The sequence below is a fragment of the Dasypus novemcinctus genome, chromosome 17 (assembly GCF_030445035.2).
Source record: "Dasypus novemcinctus isolate mDasNov1 chromosome 17, mDasNov1.1.hap2, whole genome shotgun sequence".
Lineage (NCBI taxonomy): Eukaryota > Metazoa > Chordata > Mammalia > Cingulata > Dasypodidae > Dasypus > Dasypus novemcinctus.
This window is the reverse complement of record NC_080689.1, coordinates 64,466,372-64,480,241: the sequence shown is the minus strand read 5'-3', so window position 1 is coordinate 64,480,241 and position 13,870 is coordinate 64,466,372. Positions and strand designations below refer to the sequence as shown.

The following is a 13,870-nucleotide window of genomic DNA, read 5'->3' as shown; positions in this document are numbered from 1 at the left end:
CCAGGAATCAGCCTTCACAACTAAGAAGTTTCAATGAGCAATTAAACTATTCTTAGGTTTCTGTTAATAGTTTCTTTTAAGGTAAAAGTATGTCGCCAATAACTCAATTACAATGTCTAACAAAGCAGTGTATAACAGCATGGAATTGGTTATAACATACAACATAATATGTAACAAAACAAGTCACCCTTCTCTTGGATCTCCTCCATAGTGACTATAAAGATATTTATATAGATAATTAACAATGGCTAACTTTACTTGTCCATGTGTCAGTGGCTGTTCTAAGCACTTTATATGGACTGATTCATTTCTCATAATGACCGACCTGAGATATGCAGTTTTACAGAGAACACTAAGACACAGAGAGGTGAAATAACTTTCCACATTCAAGGTTAATCTGGCTCCATAATCCAACCATTTAACCACTAACAGATAAGAACAAGGATATGTTGCTGTTTCCAGACACTGTAATAGTTGAAATGGTTGCTTCCTAGCCCATCAATACAAAGCTATACACGCTCCAAGCCACTTTACAGAAACAAACAGCCCTTTATAGCTATTATTCAGGACTGAAGTCACCAGCCACTCATTTTGCCTTCCCTCTACCAATTCAAAAGAAAGAGCAGATTATGCCCATGCTTGCTATCAGTTCCCTACTTTTATGACTGATGGAAATGCAGAACAATCTTGAGACATCTATGTCTACTACAGACTCTATTTGATAATCACTGCTTTCTGTTCCAAGCTATTTCATCCACGACTCTACGTATGTATATATACATACATACATATACATACATACATATACATATACATATATATATATATATTTTTTTTTACCATCCCCATATCCTCCAGATTGGGGAATGAACAATGGATAAAGCTGACTTATTATTATTCCATTGTAGACTTATTAATCTAGCAATAGGAAAACGTGTATCACTGATATAAAGGCAGTGGCTGCCGAGGTCATTAAGGGGAGAGAAAGGGAAGAATAGGTTGCAACAAAGGGTCATTTTTGGGACATGTGAATTATCCTTCATAACACTGCAATGACAGATACAGGCCATTATACATTTTGACAAAACTTATAAAACTGTACAGGGCAGAGTGTAAACTATATTCCATGGTTATCTACAAATACTTTTTCCTTTTATTTTACATAATGTTAATGAAATGTTAATTTGTCTGAGAAATAGACTTTATCAGTGAACACTCTCCCTTCCAAGCTCATGTACTGCCACAAGACTTAACCTTTGCAAGACTTAACCTTTTACATCACTCCTCTGTTAAAAAACCCAAAAGTATCTCATTCCCTTTACTTCTCACCTTCATGTGTAAAGTCCAAAGTCCAACCAATCTAACCAATCCTAACCTAGTTTTATCAGCTACTTATTCCAGTTAGATCTCTGCCCCTATTCTTCTCTTCCCTACTTCCCCTTCACTTCTTCCAATCAAAACAAACCATAAAACTGGTTGCTTTTTATCCAGTTTGTTTTTAAAGGAGAATTGACACTCTGCCCTTCCTTATAAAAATTGTACTTCAAGGTAATCAAATGGTTGATAAAAGAAAGTTCCTCTTTATAAAATTATTCCAGCTAATAAAAAAATGAGAGAATATCTTACTTTCCAGCTAATGAATTAACAGACCTGTGCAATCATTACACTATCACACAGAGAGACCACCAGATTTTTATGTGCCTTCTCATGGAAGCACAATACAAAGCATTCATGGAAGGCAAAAAGAACCTAAATCTGAACGTGATTAAACCTCTAGATTTAACTACTAGTTTACTGGAAATGTGATGGTGGTGGTGATGGGGATATCAAGAAGATGGGAGTCAAGAACAGGAATCAGAACAGGTAGAGAATCGTATTAACACATCACATCCAGTATTAACATATCACATCCAGATCTGTCCACCTGGTTTCACAAAAAAGTGTGAGAGAATGCCTAAAAGGGTCAATAATATCTTAATCTGAGAATGCAGGGATGCTGGAAGGACCATCAACCCCCTGAAAGTATATGCAAATTTAAGTGACTGAGGGTGTGGAGGTGATATGAACCTCTATTTTCCTTATCAAAAGATCAAACGCTTTCATCAGAATCACAAAGGAATTTATGGTCTAAAAAAGGTTAAAACCTACAACACTATAGATTTAAGGAGAATTAAGCTACCTGTTGAAGGATCAGTATATACAACATATGGACCTTACATGGATCCTGATTTGAACAAATTTTAAAAAATGAGAACTGGGGAAATTTTAACAATGATTGGATTCTTTAAGAATATTAAGGAATTCTTAATTTAGCGAGGTAGTTTTTTTTATTTTTAAGGCGGTACGAGAGGCTGAACCCAGGACCTCATTAAATGGGAAGCAGGTATGCAACCACTGAGCTACATCCACTACCCACAGTATTGTTTTTAAAAACTCATCTTTTAGAGATTCATACTGAAATAAATATAAAATGATACGTCTACAATTTGCTTAAAAATAATCAAGGTGGATGTAAAAAAAACAATATTGGCAGGAGCTAATAACTATAGAACCCGGATGACTGGTACCTGAGGTTTCATTCTATTCTGTATACGTTAAAAAGGTACGATTATAAAAAGCTTTAAAGAAAAAAAATTTTTTTAAAATCTAAAACTTGCTTCAATTAAATGTAGCAATAATTCAAGTTAACTTTGATATTAACAAAAAATTGTTAGTTTTCCACTTTCTAGCTATAAATTCAAGGTGCAGAAATCACATTACAGAACTTTAAGAACACTCTTTAGTTCAGAACTGGCCATAACTAACATTCTGTATGTTAAGTTCTTTGGTGAACAAAAGTCAAACAAAATTAAATGTTGTCAGGGTCAAGGAATAATATACACAAGCATTGGTGGTACTTCTGCAAAGAAATTATTTTAGCAGAGCCATCTAACAAAAACAGAAACTACAAATGTTTTAATGCTTTTGACCCAGAGAGGAAACTTGAGAATTAGTGCCAAGTAAATAATCCTGTAATATTAGCTACCTAGTTACTTTTAAATTATTTCAAACTTATCACTGCTATATGCTAGAAAACTGGATCTACAAAGATAAACGGAATAATCTTTTATCATCCAGTTGCTCCATGTGGTAGATAAGTATGTGTATTAGACTAGTCATTTCTTCACTTTACTGAATATTTAAAGTATGTTAACTGTAGGAACTGACCAAAAGATTTTTTAAAACCTGGCAAATTTAATTGGTGGGGAGGGGATAAATCATTCAAGATACAAAGCTACTAATATTTTAAAATAGGTTTTTAAAAATTAACATGAACAAAAAGATTAAATGCTTACTAAAGATGCAATGCCCATGAAATCTTATTACATAAGTAAATATGTAAACAGTATTACTAAAGTCAAGCTGGTTTCTAATCCAAAATTAAGAACTATTAATACAGTACTGGGTACTCCAAATCTGTTATTAGAAGTATCCTAGGTGAAACCCAGGATAGCATTCACTGATTTGATAATTTGAAAATATTATTAGTATCACAGAAATTACCCAATCAAAGAGATAAGTGACAGATACCACAGTAAATATAACCTTTGTTATCCATCACTATTAAAGAATAGCCATTTTCAGGATATGTAGGTTTCCTAATAGCTGAGATACTAATTCTTTACATTTCAATTTAAATGTTTTTAAAATGAACACTTCCTGGGAGTGGATTTAGCTCAGGAGGGTTGAACACCTGCTTCTCATGTATAGGGTCCAGGATTTGATACCCAGTATCTTCTAAAAACAAAACCAATGAAAAAACCAACTCTCATTGAGGAGTGGATGTAGCTTGGTGGCTGAGCACCTGCTTCCCATGTACAAGGTCCTGGGTTCAATCCCTGGTACCTCCTTTTTAAAAAAAAGTAAAATTAAAATGAATACTTCCTATTAAGTTTTACAGCAAGGTATTTGAGCTTCTCATTTTTCTTATTCTCCCACCCAAATAGCATTCACTGACTTAAGAAATTTCCTCACTTGCAAAATTGGGGCACCCCTTTGCAGGGTACAACCCCTGCATGGGTTTTAAAGATTAATATCAGAAAATCTCCTTCATCAGTACCTAATGTCTAATATTCTTAGTACTGAAAGAAATACAGTCTAAAATATAGTGCCAACAGAAATTTTCAACCATACTTAACCATGTTTTAAAGCGTAGTCTCAAAGTGTAAAAGCATGCATCTCTATGTAACCAGGTGAGAATGGTACGGTAGGTTGAGGATAGAGGCATCCTTAAAACACATATGATGGATTGAAAAGAACAAGTTTGATGGTATACACCTGGGTTTATATTCCAACAGATTCACCATTTACTATTCAGATCTTGGACATGCCACTTAACCTCCTGAGTATCCATTTCTTCATTTGAAACAGTATCTTATGTATGTGCCTGACTTAGTTCCATTCTCCTTCCCTCATTCCTTTGTTCAGTAATTTCTAAATCCCTACCTCTGCAAAGAAGAGGAGAGTTAAATTTCAGGGCGAGGGAGGGGTTTGACAAGTGAGCAAAAGCAGACATTTTAAAAATTCCTATTGATATACAAAGCACCTCTATCTTAACAGATTCACAAGAACACAGTTAAATCTCTAAAGAACAAAACATCCTCAAAGAAGCACAATGCAATAGTTATTCTGGAACCCCAGAGGTAAACACAATTCAGTAAAAAAGTATTTTAAAGCAATAATCCGTAATAACATAAAAGTCTCTTAAAAAACAAACAAAAAACTTAATGGAAAATATCTGGGGGAAAAAACCTCCCCAAATGTACAACAGTGTAATCCAGTCTAAAGTTACATGGGAAGCGACGTGGCTCAACTGACAGCATCCGCCTACCATAGGAGGGCCAGAGTGTGAATCCAGGGCCCCCTGGCCCATGTGGTAAGATGGCCCACGCGCAGTGCTGCCACACACAAGGAATGCTGTGCCACGTGGGGCGTCCCCCGTAAAGGGGTGCCCCATGAACAAGGAACAGCCACTCAGCGCGAAAACAATGCAGCCCGCCCAGGAGTGGCGCCACACATGCAGCAAGATGACACAACAAAGAGACACACTGATTCCCAATGCCACCGAGAATGCAAGCAGACACAAAACACACAGCAAATGGACACAGAGCAGACAACAGTGGGGTGAGGGGGGTGAGGGAGGGAAGGAAGGGGAGAGAAATATAACAAAACTAAAAAAAAAATAAGTGCAAAATATAAAATTTCTTATAAAGTTCTTCCATTTAAAAAGTTACACCTTTTCCTTGGTTATTATACAAAAAATCTGACAAGTACCTACATAGATTCACAAATGCACTAGCAAGAGTCAAATGTTACAGACTCAAGTTTTGGTAGGTGAAATGATGTGCTTGAGATTTTCTTTACAATAAATTAGGAAAAATATGTGTCTGAATGAGTATGTGTGGTGAAGGAATTTTTGGAAACAGGAATGGCAAAAATATTTTTAGACGCTGAGTGATGAGTCTATAGGGATTTCTTACCTACTCTGCTCCATATTTTATATACTTGAAAGTTTCTATAATAAAATGTTTTTTTAAAATACTAAATACCAAGTATGATACTTTTAACAAAAAATAAAGGTAGGAGAGATTAAAACCTACATGGATTATTTAAAAAAACTTCATTCTTTTCAATTAATTTATTGCCATACCAACGTCTAACAGACAAAATAAGCTAATTTATTACACTAATAAGCAGCATATGAATAACAAACTCAGATTTAAGTCTAAAATCTCATGTTAGTTCATTATTTCCTATATTCTCCCTTCCCACCTAATCTTTTAATCAGTTATTAAACAGCTACGTATTTCAATATTTTACTTCAATCTACCTTTTGGTAGAAGTTAACCTGTGAAATGAAGAAAAATTAAGCAAAACAAGCAAAGCATTCTTGGTAAGAAACCTCTGATCAAGAATTAGGTTATGCTACACCAAAGAAAAACCCCTGCCTTTTGAGAATGATACTAACATAACCTTAAAACAATTCAAGAAACTGGAACCATAAGGCAAGGATAAATTTGACATTAACACCTGGAAAAGTCAAATTAATACAGTTATTATAAAGTCTTTTCCATTTAGTCCCAGGAGTTCCAGTCATAAAGAGGTTTGTTCACCCAAAGAAATTTATGAATAGCAAACTTACGAAATCATTAAACTTGGGAAAAACTTGAGTTGACATCTGAGTTCTTAATTACTGAATCCTTTGAAAACTGCAATTAAGTACCATTAAACCTTTAAAATATTTTTCTAGTTACATAACACATATATTTGTTCTAAGTAGAAAAATAAATAAAATCCTCACCAATAAAATCATCCAGGGTAACCTATTATTTTGAAATAGTTCCTTCTAATTTTGTGTATGTGCATATGTGTGCATGGGAGAATATACCATACTTTATGGTTCAAAATTAGAGCTGCTTTTCCATGAGATGTTCGCTACCACGGACAATCAAGAACTGCCTGTTATTTTGATGCAGTCTTTCAGGAAGAAATTTAATTTTCCCTTACAGTTATGGGTAGAACTGAAATCTCTTAGAATCCAAAAGTGTCATCAAAAATTAACCAGCTGGTCATACTACTTCCCTCCTTAGATTCATAATGCAAGGATTTATATCAAACACCACACTTAAGACTTGATAGCTCTTCAGGGTTTACTTTAAAGCACTTTCATCTCATTTGAGCCTCTGGAGAACTTATGAGTAAAGGAGTGACAGTTTACAGACTAAAAAGTAAAACCTTAGAAAATAGCCAGGAAGTAAGGAGCAAGATCATATAGAATCTACATCTCCTCTGAGTATTCTTTCTATGCTGTTTCTCAGCTATATAAAACAAATTTGTTTATAGTTTTTAAAAATTTAATTATAAAAAGTAATACATGTTGAGAGTGCAGATGTGGCTCAAGCAGTTGAGCATCTACTTTCCACAGGGAAGGTCCTGGATTCAGTTCCTGATGCCTCCTAAAAACAAAACAAAAAAACGAACAACAAGCAAACAAACAAACAAAAAAAAAACAACTCAGGGGAGCCAATGTGGCTCAGTGGTTGAGCACCGGCTTCTCACACATCAAGTCCAGGGTTCAATTCCCAGGCCCAGCACCAGAAGGAAAAAAAAAAACAAGTTCATTACCAAAAAAGAAAGAAAAAACAACCTCCCTCACAATATTAGAAAAGTGAGAGTTTTCTATAATCATCCCACAAAAGAAAACTACCATTATTTTCCTAGGTATATACCTACATACTTTAGTGCTGCTTTCTTACAACACTGTTTGTCTCAGAAATCTATAAATCCATTTTGGTATTTAAGAATGCAGTTACTATACCGGCCAATTAGTACAAGCGAGTCCCACTGTATACTCAGTCACACTAATATATCATTTCTGTACTTTCCTTGGGTTAACTGGCACTCAATCTTAAAATCTCGACTACCATGCAGATAGATCCACTCAGCCAACCTTTTTTCTTGCCACAGTTTCATGTCACATGTTAAAATCTCAAAATGTGGTGCCTTCAAGGAAATGATCAAATAATTAAAAAATGAAAATAAGACAATCAGATACATATAACATTATGAGGGTATCATGCACTTCACTGCCATCCAGAAAGGTTGACAAACATTTCAGGAGATTTGAAAAGAACACTTAAGGGGGAAAAGAAACTAATCCAAATAACTTACGAACAAAGTATTTGACCTATATATCCTTGGTCTTGGGGGTAGAGTAGGGGAAAGGGGAAGTACTGCAATTAAAAGTTTTAATTTTTTAGGTTTTTTTGTAGTTGTATGGGCAATACAATACTGAAATTTAGATACATTATAGGATTGAGCAAATAAGTAGGTGTTTGATGATATTGGGAACCAGAAGTCTCAGTGTAGAAGACAAGACATACAAATATGAAATGAGTGCTATCAAGGAAGAACCTGACAGTATTAAATTAATACATCATGGAAAAAATTGGGAGTCCGTAAGTCCCTATTAATCATTCAGTCACTGGGAGAGATGGGAGGGCTCTTGTGGAATGCTGAGCATCTATGTAAATGAACTACTAGTAATAGAAGTCCTAGTGGCAAACATAGTGGAATTGCTGGAGTTAAAATATCATTTGCAACCATGATGGTAAAAACTGATTCAGGCAAGAATCATCAGTGGGGTAATTCTGATAAGGAATAGGGAATTTGCATGGTCTTAAAATGTCTCCCCATGTAATGAGACATACCACCCAGAAAGGGCCAAAGACATGTACCTCCAGGTCTGAAAAAGACCTATCATCACTTACGTAATTCTTCTGGCCAGGAAGGCATAATTTAAGTCAAACCAAGAGGAAATATCAGACAAATAAAAAATGAGAAAATTTCTATTAAAGGAGGTGCAAAAATTGCTATAAAGAGCATTACTGAGTCAATCGACAAAACTGGAATATGGTCAGTAGATTAAAGAATTTTTCAATGTTAATGTTAAATTTACTTAAGTTGATAACAATAATACGGTAATGAAGGGAATATCCTAGTCTTGGGAAATAAACACTGATGTTTTTAGAGTTAACTGGACATAATATATGTAGTTTACTTTCAAATAGTTCAGGGGCGGGGGGAAATAACTTTGTATGTGTGTGTGGAGAGGAGGATAGGAAGGAGGAAAGAGGGAAGAGATTGAATTCCCATAAAAAATATTTAATGTTAGACCATTTTATGGTCCAACATTGAACTATCTAACTCCATAATCAAATACTAAGTCAAAAGGACTATAAGCAAGTATGGCACGAAGCAGAAAACCTTCAATATGATAAAGAGTATTCTCCTAGACATATTTTTTGGATTTGGTCCTTCTCCTTATTTTGTATCATGTACACTCCCTAACAATTGACTGTTAGCCCATTATGCAACCCATAACAGTCTGATCTTTGGGGAAATTTCCACTGATTTGAAGATACCCACCCTGCTAGGAGAGGTGCCAATGAATGATTTCATGCAAAATTGCTTAACTCCCATTAAGTAAAATTTAACATTATTAATTCAACTTCAGAGGTACAGTAGCATAGTGTATTAAGAACTTAGATCCCCTAGATTCAATGTTTTAACTCTGGTGGTGCTGCTGCTTACTAACAATGTGACCCTGAACAAGCTGGTTAACTCAAGTCCCAGTTTCATCATGTGAAAAATGGGAACAAAGAAAGAAAGATTAAGTGGGAGCTTATAAATAAATGTATTCAAGAGACAGAGCAACCAATTGCAACATATAAACCTTGCACATGTGTGTGTATAAGACACAATTGGGGACATCTGAATACTGACTACTTGATACTAGGAATTATTCATTATTTTAAGTTTGATAAACATTATTTAGTACTTGAGAGAAAAATACTGACCTATATATTGATGAACTCATATGACATGGGGTTTGCTTAAAAATAATGGCGGCTAAGGTAGGGGTAGGAATCAAACAATATCGATCATCAGCTGATAATTGGCAAAGTTGTGAAACAGGTACATGGATGAATCACATAATTTTCTTTGCTTTTATATGTCTAAAATTTTCCATAATAAAATGCATTTATTTTAAAAGTAAATAAATTCAAAAGAAAAGTTGGCAATATTCATTCATTAGCAGAGACAATAAGGAAATTAGTTCAAAGTTTAATAACATGAAGACCTGCAATAAGGCAGGGGAAAACAGCATAAAAACTGAAAGAAGGCTGGAACAATAAATACATTTTGATATTTAAGGGATGCAGAAGAGTTGAAAAATAGTCACCCAAAATATATGCATACCAAAAAATAAAATAACCACTAAGAAAACAAAATATATGTATCTTAGGGCTAGTTCTATGTATGCTACCCAAACTCGTCTTTTCAAATCAAACCTGTTATTCTTGACCCTCTCTGAACATTACTATAGCTGTTTTATTTCTGTAGCTCCTTTTTTCCCTTTTTTCCTTTTTTCCCTTTGATTCACTTGTCTTCCATATACCCATTTCCTACTATTTTCATTGTCAACAACAAATTTCAAAATAAATAAAATGAAGTTGAAGCAATGAAAGAATGAAGAAGGTTGGATACAAACTAGAAGCTTACTGGTTTTAACAATAGCCATAACTACTTTCAGTTTGGAAGATCTCTAAACCACATTTCAACATTCATTAGTTTCTGTTTCCTTTGCAATATAGTCCAAACTATGTGACTGAGTATCCGTACTGGTAGCACTGTTTTTCAGTATGTAAAGCACTTTATTAAGAATTCAGACAGACTTATTCAAACCTTGACCAGTATACATTTAGTCACACTGGAAAGAGCACTATTTGGAGTTCTTGTCCAGGCTCTGCCCACTACCAGGTGGATTCATTCACTCTGACCTGTGAGCATCTAATACATACCAGGCACTGGGGCAGAAACAAAGATGAACATAATGATCACATAAATAGAATAAATTTTGATAATGTTACAGGAGAGACATGTATACAGTTTAAATATAGCATAAATTATATGAAAGTTAGATTAAATCATTTTTCAGCTTCAAAACTCTTAATTTTGCCTACATTCCTTTAAACCTGTTCTTTTTAATTAAAAGGATAGATATCCACAGGTTGCAATTTTCTATCAAATAATGTGACCTCGGCACTTTAAAATTTGTAAAATAAGAGCTAACAGTTAATAGATACCTATTTTGTGCTAAGGGATAGACTTTCCATACACTGTCACTTAATCCTCATAACAATTCCAAACAGGTAGTGTTATCACCATTTTACAGATAAAGAAACAAAAGCTCAGAAAGACTAAAAGAACTTACCCAAAGTCACACATACAGTAAGAGGAAAATAGGGATTCGAATCCATCTTCTGATTCAAAGCCTATTCTCTTTCCACTACACTATTTGTCTTTCATTTTCTTTCACTACATAAAAACAAAATTACCAGAGATCACCTTCTTAAATGTATCCAAGAGTAAAATGTAAAGACATCCATGAAGGGCAAAATAAGGACTTGATTGTGGGGAGCCTTCCTTTATTTAATTCAGAATATCTATTGTCCACACCCTCCATAACAAAATGCAAATAAGATTACACACTTAAATATAACCAATATAATAAAACGTGTGACATGAATACATTTTGAAAACTAGTTCATGAAAAACCAATGAAATTTTGTGATTTCTTTCAACTGTTCTATCTTTACCTTTACTTGGTTCCAACACAAACCATAAGGAAAAAATAGCCAAGCATATTTTAGTGTATTAACAGTTGCACTCCGCACAATTATTTAAAAGTACCTATTACAGAGTGTGGAGTACAAAATAAAGTGAAATATTGTCAAGTAATTGTTAAAAAAATGCAAAACAGTCTCAAGTCGAGAATGTCTAAAACATTTAAAGCTATTTTGAAGTAACAAATTATTTATTTTTTCAAAAACATCCTTAAATTCCTTTTTTTGAGGGGGTAAACTTCTTTTTCCAGGTTATCAATTTTTTTAAACTCTTTTACAATAGTTTACTATAGTGAACAGTGAACATGATTTTAAAATAGAATATCAAAATAAACAGCAAATTATAGAAAAGACTATGAGGGATGGTGGTAGCATTGGAGATCTAGAGCTTATCAATTTTAACTGCAAATCTGAACCAGCAACCAGAACGTTCCTAAAAAATAAATTAACCCTGAAAAAAAAAAGACGAAGAAAACAAATTTTGTACACAATTCCAACACTGGTTAGAAAAAAATTCTGAATCATCGTAATTCGGTAGATTGTGGTAACACATTTTTCTTAAGAACTCTGAATTAAAATAGGTTTTTTGGGTATTAGTTTCAAATTTCGCCCAACAGCAAATTTCAAGATTAAGAAAAATTAGCTCGAGGCAGCTTTCATTGTCTAGTTTAATTAAAGATTTTGTAATAACATAAGTCGCTCTCATTCGCAATTACCTCAACAACAAAAGAGCTAACTGTCCCAAACGTCCTCAAGAATTCCAATGTGTGGTATACATTTCCCCCCCCCTTTAACAGAACGAAGCCCGAACTAGGAATCAACACAAAAACAAATATTCCGTATTCACGATTCCTCTGAGAAATGTGGAAATTAAGTCTGACAGCCATTTACGAGTCCTCACAGAGGTGCTATTTTCTTTGCTTTCAAACCTGCACAAGGCAGGAGTAGGAAACACCGACCCGCCAAAGCAGCCGCTGAATCCTAACATTCCACCCTTAATCCCAACATCCCCTTCCAGCCCCGAACAGAAATATGCTCGAGTCTCCACTCTTCTTGCACAACCTCGCTCGTCAAAGGGCTCGGCTCAAACTCCAGCACTCTCTTCGAGGCCCGGGGGGAACGGGTCCTCCCTCCTCCGCTCGCTCCCACGGCTTCCTCCGGCTGACAGGCCTGGCGCGGCCTCCGCGGGGCCTGCGCAGATGGGGAAGGGGCCGCCCCGGCCTGGCCAAAGGGCTCTTCCCTTCCCCCGGCCAAGTGCAACGGCGTCGGGCGCTGCTCCCGAGGCTGAGTCTTAGCACCGGTGCCCAATCGGGCCCTCCTGGGCAGTGAGGTGAATAAGCGCGGCCGCAGAGCACACAGGATCCCCTTCCCATGCCGGGGGTCCTCCAACCTCCTCCCGCCCCCGCCGTCTGCCCGCCGCCATTTTGTGCGCAGCCGCTGCGACACAGATACAATAGCCCGCCTGTATCTCAGGGGAAAGGCTCGGGACCCCAACGCTAGGGGCTCCCGCCTTCTAGCCCCCTGTTCCCCGCAAACCAGCGGTCCTACCTGTGCCTACCCTACAAACAGCAAAATCCAATTTGCGCCCAGCACAGCTTAGCACTCAGCCTCCACTCTCGACGACGAAGAAGCTACCGCCTCCAAAGAGCTTCACGCATGCGCGCCTAACAGGGCTTTACGCGCCCTCATCCACTCCCGCGCCTGCGTGCCACCGGCACCGCTCTCTATCGGTGGCTCAAGAAAAAGAGCCGGAGAAGCCTTGTTCCGGAAGGGGGCGCTCCCACGTGCTTGGCGTTCCAAGGCGCCTAGTGCAAAACTCAAAGCACCCACATCGGTGCCTTTGCGTTATTTCTTACCTAAGTTATGCTCATCCTTTCAGACCTGTGTTTAGGTTCACCTCCTCCATGAAGTCTACCCTGATTATTCTTGCCTTCAGTAACATTAAAATACGCAATACTTAACTGGCTCTTGATAGTATACTGTTTTGTATGATTAAAATTTTGCCTACCTTTATCTTCTTTCCTTCTCTCTCTCTCTTTTTTTTTTTTTTTTTTGGAATCCCCATAGTAATAATGTGATGTCTATCGTTGCCAGGCAAAATGGCAAGAAATTAGAATTCAATTAAAGCTTCTTGAGCTCCAAAAAAATCCTAAAACTGAATATCCATTTTTTATGTCATTTCACAATAAAAATACCTACCTATGTGATGAATTATTTTTAATCCTTATTTTACCAATGAAAAACCTTGGGTTGCAAGAACTTCTTTAAGGCTACTCTATTACATTAACATACAAACTCAGTCATTGGTCAAAATCTGGTAAAACTCATAAGCCTAGCCTCATTAATACCACACAAATCACCCTATCCATGCGGAGTCTCATAATTCAGTTTGATCTAGCACGCAAGCGTTTCCTTTATCCACATTACAGTAAGCATAGGAAAGGCTGAAAGAAAAGCCTTTAAAAAAAAAATCAATCGTATATTCATTTCAAACTAAAAATCCAATACCTGCTAGTAGCAACAAGCCAAAAACAACAGAGAAAATGCCAACACATTCTCCCAAACCCTCAAGCTTCCTCAAGTTGTAAGTTTCCCTTGTTTCCTTCCATACATTTCTTTACATTCACACAAACATGTTGTAT

At 36.1% G+C, this 13,870-nt stretch overlaps 1 protein-coding gene across 10 annotated transcripts in view; it reads right to left on the bottom strand.

Moving 5' to 3' along the window:
* Positions 1-13,870, bottom strand: part of ZNF638 (zinc finger protein 638) — a 156,478-nt gene that overhangs the window by 59,984 nt on the left and 82,624 nt on the right. For 6 of the 10 annotated variants that reach the window (XR_011646191.1, XR_011646192.1, XR_011646193.1 and 3 more), the window contains exon 1: positions 12,777-12,925. The exons of 3 other annotated variants lie outside the window; for them this stretch is intronic. The gene's annotated coding sequence lies outside the window, so the exon portion shown is untranslated. Of the gene's footprint in view, positions 1-12,776; positions 12,945-13,870 lie in introns of those variants that run through there. One more of the 10 variants, XM_071208903.1, reaches the window with a different exon arrangement.